Source organism: Triticum aestivum, chromosome 2B, assembly GCF_018294505.1.
Source record: "Triticum aestivum cultivar Chinese Spring chromosome 2B, IWGSC CS RefSeq v2.1, whole genome shotgun sequence".
Taxonomy (NCBI): domain Eukaryota; kingdom Viridiplantae; phylum Streptophyta; class Magnoliopsida; order Poales; family Poaceae; genus Triticum; species Triticum aestivum.
In genome coordinates this window covers 658,932,018-658,938,152 of record NC_057798.1, presented here as the reverse complement: position 1 = coordinate 658,938,152, position 6,135 = coordinate 658,932,018, and the positions used below count along the sequence as shown (strand labels likewise).

The 6,135-nt window shown below is 43.0% G+C and overlaps 1 long non-coding RNA gene across 2 annotated transcripts; it reads right to left on the bottom strand.

Moving 5' to 3' along the window:
- Positions 1 to 424: 424 nt before the first annotated feature.
- On the bottom strand, positions 425 to 5,267 carry LOC123041938 (uncharacterized). 2 transcript variants are annotated; one of them, XR_006418671.1, is made up of 5 exons: positions 4,612 to 5,267; positions 4,359 to 4,493; positions 3,598 to 4,212; positions 1,795 to 1,994; positions 425 to 856 (listed from the first exon to the last, which is right to left on the bottom strand). It is a non-coding gene; the product is annotated as an uncharacterized lncRNA (long non-coding RNA). The 2 variants fall into 2 exon arrangements; XR_006418670.1 differs by having other exon boundaries at positions 426 to 856; positions 1,795 to 4,212.
- Between the last annotated feature and the right edge of the window lie 868 nt (positions 5,268 to 6,135).

The following is a 6,135-nucleotide window of genomic DNA, read 5'->3' as shown; positions in this document are numbered from 1 at the left end:
GCCCCTCACGTGCACCAGCTGGCCACCGAGCGCCCTGGCCCAAGCCTTTGGTCGCGGTTCGTCTGCCGAACCGCGACTAAAGACTTCGTTAGTCGCGGTTCCTACAGTTTCGCGACTAATGGGGCTGGACGGAAGCCTCTTTTTCTACCAGTGTGTAAACTTCTATCCACACACAGAAATTCAAATACAAACCCATCAAAAAATCTGGAGTTCGTGAACTAATCTCATTCCCTGCCGGTCGTTTTTTCACGGGGAGTACTAATGCACAGCTCCTAATATCTCAACGGTCCAACCTTGTAGACATGAACCTCATTGTTAACTTCTCCCCCAATTCCAAGTTAATTGAAATCCAAAGCAAAACAAAATTATGTACAATGCCCAGCTTTGCTACTTAAGACCTATATAGAATAGTAGACAAAATATTTGATTTAGGATTAACTTGGTTCAGAATTACAAGATCTTACACAAAGTAAATATAATTCTTTGTGTAGTCAAACTATTTGATTCAAAACTACAAGATCTTAGCTAGGCATTTAATTACAGAACCAACCTAGTTGTGTTGACTATTACTCCCTCCGTACGAAAGTATAAGATATTTTTGCAGTTCAATTGAACTGAAAAAAACGTCTTACATTTTGGTACAGAGGAGTATATCTGATCACTTTTGCAACCAAGATCTTCCTGATATACTTTTGCAACCAAGATCTACCAGATATAAGCAGGCACACTTTAAACCAGATTCGCACACCAAATGAAACAACCATTTCTCCCTTTTTCATTCTTCTAGAAATCCAGCAATGGAATTATGATATAAGCTGATCTGTTACGTTTAGATGTAGGGTCCTCCTTGAATTAACTACAAAAAACGACAAGAGAAAATAATTAGATTTTTAGTACGTGTCATCTCCAAACCTGCATAAAGAATGAAAATTATTAATTGTACCCAAGAAAAATGTGGGAATCTCCTGAATAGTAAACTAAGTAGTAATTAACTATAAATCTAACACCTGGAAGGGTCCTGTTATATAAAAAGTTAAACTCTTATAAAATGAGAACAGATGGGAACGGGTTTCACATTACATATTTCAGTGGCACGATAATTGTGCAGCGAACTGAAACTCTAAGTAGGTAACTGGGCAAAGAGTGCATGAAATAAGAAAGGCACATGGCCTTCATTAGTATTCATTGCATATGTAAGCTCCAACATTAGTCAAGTATTTGCATTACGAATTAGGAAGGGTGGTGAGAATCATGTTTATATTTACGCGCAAACATGCTTGTAGAAAGATAATATCCCTATAATCGTGGTTATCTTTAGTTGAACAGAATGAACATGCATGTAAGCATTTAACAGGGTAAGGTTAAATCACTATGTGTTCTCAGATTCCTCCATTCACTAAAGCATATCCAACGCATCATTACCATGAAACAGAAGGAAAGAAACACTAAACTTTACATCAAGCATGAAAACCGAATACCAGTGGGAGGGGGACGAATAAAAAACCGACGAAACTGGGAGGTGGGATCGTTACTGCGGGGAAATTGGGAGGTGGGAGGGAGGACGAAAAAAAACCAGGGGAAAGGGACATATATTGTTTTCTCAGATGCTCCGACTAACTTAGACTGTCGGCAGATTATCAGAAGTCTGAGAAGTATCATATCGTCAAACCTGGGTAAATATCTAACTATGGAGCTCCCACTTCTATAAACAAATGTGAAACTGCTGCAGTTCCCACTTACGTAACAAGGATCATAAGATAAATGTCCACAGGGGACGGGACAAGAGGCACCAACCTTGGAAGGGCACCATTTTTCTGCAAGCGCAATGGATATCCAACCATTGCCACATCCTAGCTGTGCGACGGTCTTATTCCTGAAAATGGAATCTGGATCTGGATGATGATTTATGCCCTCGTAGAGAGTGATGAACCTATCTCCGGGCCCAAAAATGCTAGGTATGTCCATCATTGTTAGCTTCCTTATTTGCTGGGATCCTAAAAGCATTCGATAAATTCTTATGCAACCAGAACCAAAATCACAAATATTGAAAGTTCACACATGAATAATGATGCTTAGAGGCCATGAAAACTATTGTGAAACAACAACCCGTACTACACACGCATGTAATAAAATACTCCTCTAAATAAATCGCTTGATCAATGTATTCTGATCTCATATGAATTTTCCTTGACCCTTTCTGATTATGGATTTTTTAGAAGCTATCTCAGGTCAGGTGCTTAGGATAAGAAACCTCGAGCCTGCTTTTGGCTCACTTTGTCATCCGCGGTTTTTTACCTAGTAATAATAGATGTTTTTCCTTTTTCCCTATTGAGAAATGCATATGCATAATGAATCCATTAGAGGGCTGTTAGGAATCAGATGCCCTAAGAAAGTGATGCTCACAGAAAGTAAAATTTTGAAGCAAACCTAATAGCTGAACCGCGGCCGAGTAAAATATGTCAGGCATATTCCAAATTTACGCAAACCAATTTCAAAGTTCAGTAACAAACAAGTACTACTACCAATTACAGACCATGAGGTTTAATTCATTCATCGCTGAATCAATTTCAAAGTTCAGTAACAAACAACTACTACTACCAATTGCAGACCATGAGGTTTAGTTCATTCATCGCTGAATCACCGACGACCGAATCAACTTCGACGTTTACCAAGGTTTATACATATATGTGCAGTTTGCTAGCTATAATAATCTGAAAATTTAGTGCCTTGTAGCAAAGCAGCCCTGCGCACCTCCTATCATCTAACACCCTTTATATTTCCCCCTCAAGCCATTAACTAAGCAGCTGGCCTAGCACTTAAAAGGCCATCAGACCAGAACTGCAATTCCCCCAATTGATCGATGGGTTCCAGAGTGAGCGACAATTTTTTTTCTCTATAGCTCGAGCATACGCACATGGCTGGGTACCCCTCAAAAGAAAAATGTACGTGTCTAGTGGAGTTTTTTTTTCTTTTACTCTTTACACCCCAACTGAAGAAACAAAAGAAAAATGTACCCCTCAAGCATATGTATGTAAGAATCCTACATATGCCGCTGCCTCCATAGAGCAGAGGGAAACATCAGCAATAAGCCAATAACCCCAGCTGAAGCAGAACCAGCCAGATAGATCAAAGTCTTGTGCAATACTGAAGAAACCCTTTGCCCCTTCGCTCTTTCAGGAGAACACCAAAAACGGAAGAGATGCCATTGTAGATGTGGATTTTCTACCAAAACTAATGTAGAGAAACATAAAACATTCCAATAAAAAAGGGACTACAACATTAACCAACCCACTTATCACCTAAAATAGTCTACCCTTTCCTAGTGTGGCCAAAAGATTTAAATACACCCGCAAAGTAGCCGCTGAGCTACAAAGTTCAGACTTTTCAAACAGAAAGAAAGTGTATGCTATTTGTTGAACCAATTACAAATTTACAAGCTCTTTCAGCGAGGTGGAATGACAAATCAGAACATAAGAAAAGTCTACGACTGTACTACCTCATAAAATACATCTTTTATTATCGGGAAAGGACTATTGTCTTAAAATCTGAGTTCATTATATAGAAATATGAGTACTTAATAAGATGGCAGAAATGTACCTAGCCTATAATAGACACGAGGGGTAAATAACATTTGAAAACCTTAGCCTATTGGCCCACAGGTTATGTGCTATGCCCTCCAATACCTAGAAACAGATAATTACATGACGAGGAAAGTTAAACTATAAATGACACAATTTATGAACAAAACAAGATGACTTCTGATTGAAAATATGTAAACTGGACAAATGATTTTACAATTTGAGAGTTTAGCTATGCCGAGAACAAATAAATATGGGAACAAGATCAAACTGAATACACTATGCTTTCGCCCTGCATTAGGAAACTTAATCTGTTTAAATTCAGCTAATGTAATTTATTACAAATGAAACTTGACACACATGCATGTATCATATGGCTACGAATAACAGTGACTTTTCTAAAAGAAAGAACGGTGAATTAAAATAACCATACACCCTTTTTTTCGGGAGATAACCATAGACCTTAGTTTGCTCTGGTTTCACTGAACCCCGTCCTTTGACTGCAAGAAAGTAGGAATAAGCGGGAGGCCCTACACCTGTTCAACAGGCAAAGAGGCCTCACCTCTCGATCACATCCCACAGCGAACAGCCATGGGACAGCTTGTATACAGGTCGCCGACTTTGACCTTCAACCCTGCAAGACAAGAACACCAATCAGGGTCAGTGAGGACGAGGATGGCAGGTCAGGGACGGGAAGGAGAATAGGGCAAGGATGGCCACCAGCACCTTCAGTTATTGAAATCGAGAGATAGATGCGTTGGAAGGAGCAGAGAGGCGAACCAGAAGTGAAGCGGTAGAGATGACCTTGTGCGGCTTACAAATCTTGAGCTACAAATGGCATGGCGATGCAGCCGTCGTCCCCTTTTCAGCGCTCGGCCGAAGAAAACGACTGTGTCACGTCGCAGGCGCCCTGATCTACACGATCAATGCAGTGACAACGTCCAGGTTATGTCGACGTGCCTACACGGTCGAGGGAGGCGACACAGGAGGAAGGGGAGGCATCGTCGGGCAGTGGGGAGGATGGGGGGCCGACCTTGCAGGACGACGTCGTGGATGCGGAGGTTGAAGGCGCGGAAGCGTTCCTCCTGCCCGGCGGCGGGGTCGTCAGCGAGGCGGCGACGGACGGCGCCTTGCCTTGGCGCACGTGGCGGGGGCCTGGAGGCGCTCAAGCACGGCCCTGGCTGCGCCGTAAGCGTCGTCGCCAGACACCGCGTACGACGCCAGGAAGGCCTCCACGCCGCCGTTCCTGCTGCTGGCGTCCTCGCGCGCCGCCATCCCCGGCTAGGTGGGAATCGATTGTTCGGGCGGAGGAGGAGGAGGAGGAGCCCGGACGCGAGGGAAGATTGTGGCTACGAACCATCGCCGCAAGACGCAGAATCTGTTGGAGGTGGCTCGCTCGGAACCGGCGAGGAACGCCGCCGCCAAGAACTTGGAGTTCAAGCCCCGCCGCTGGACCTTTTCCCGCGCCTCCTAGATCATCTCCACACCGTCCCCGGAACAGGATCCGACTCCTACTCGCCTCCTCAGCCGGATCTGGCCGGAGATCGCCGTCGCCGCGCCCGACGGCGCGCAACAGCGTGGCGGGGCACTGGAGGCGGCGCACTGGAGGTGGGGGGTGGCGCGCAGCAATGTGGTGGCGGGTGGCGGCGCACTGGAGGCGTGGGAGGGGTCGTGCCGGTGGGGGTTTCTTTTTTTATTTTCTCTCTTCGTTAGGAATGTAATGCGTACTTTATTAGTATGGAAAGAGATCGGTGGGAGAAATAAATCAGAGAGGAAGGTGATTTGTTTGGAAGGTGATCTTCTGTATATAGTATTAATGTTGAATTCTTAATTATCAAATATTTACATGATTAAATTGAATCGACACCTGCCAGATCAAGCACAAATATATGGTAACTAATCTGATGGTTTTATGTGGGTGGTGAAGCGAAAAGGCAGGTGGGAGGGAGACGAAATAAAACTAGCGAAATAAAATCAAAGAAAGTGGTGAGATGGAAAAAAAAAACTAGCGAAAAATAACCGACGGACTATTCATCAACTGCTTCATTAGGAGTAGAGATATACTGCCGAAAAACTTGCTCACAAGTCACAACACTTCATGATGAGTTGTCGTTGCTTTTATTTTCCGATGAGCGTTGACCATGATAATAGCCCTGGGAACATGGCAAACTTCTCATGTGTCAAGCTGGACCATGATAAGAACCATGTTACAATTTCACTGCTCCTCAAAAATGGTCAATAGATTGTCGAAAGAGAAACATGGCATCCAAAAATATAAAAGTAGTTATGATCATTCTTGTTTATGGCTAACAATTAAGTAACACAGACGATTATGAGTCTCATAAACTGATTTTATATGAAGATATAACATTAATTTGTAAAAATGTATAGAGAAAATGATGTTGATTCTACAAATTACGCTAGTCCTAGAGTTAGATTCTTGAGCAAGAGCCATTTCCTCCCTATTATCATAAGAGCATCTCCAACAGCCGCACTGCGCATTAAAAAAGTGTTTGCAGCGTGTGGTTAACGAGTTTTTGCATGGTGTTGAGCGTTT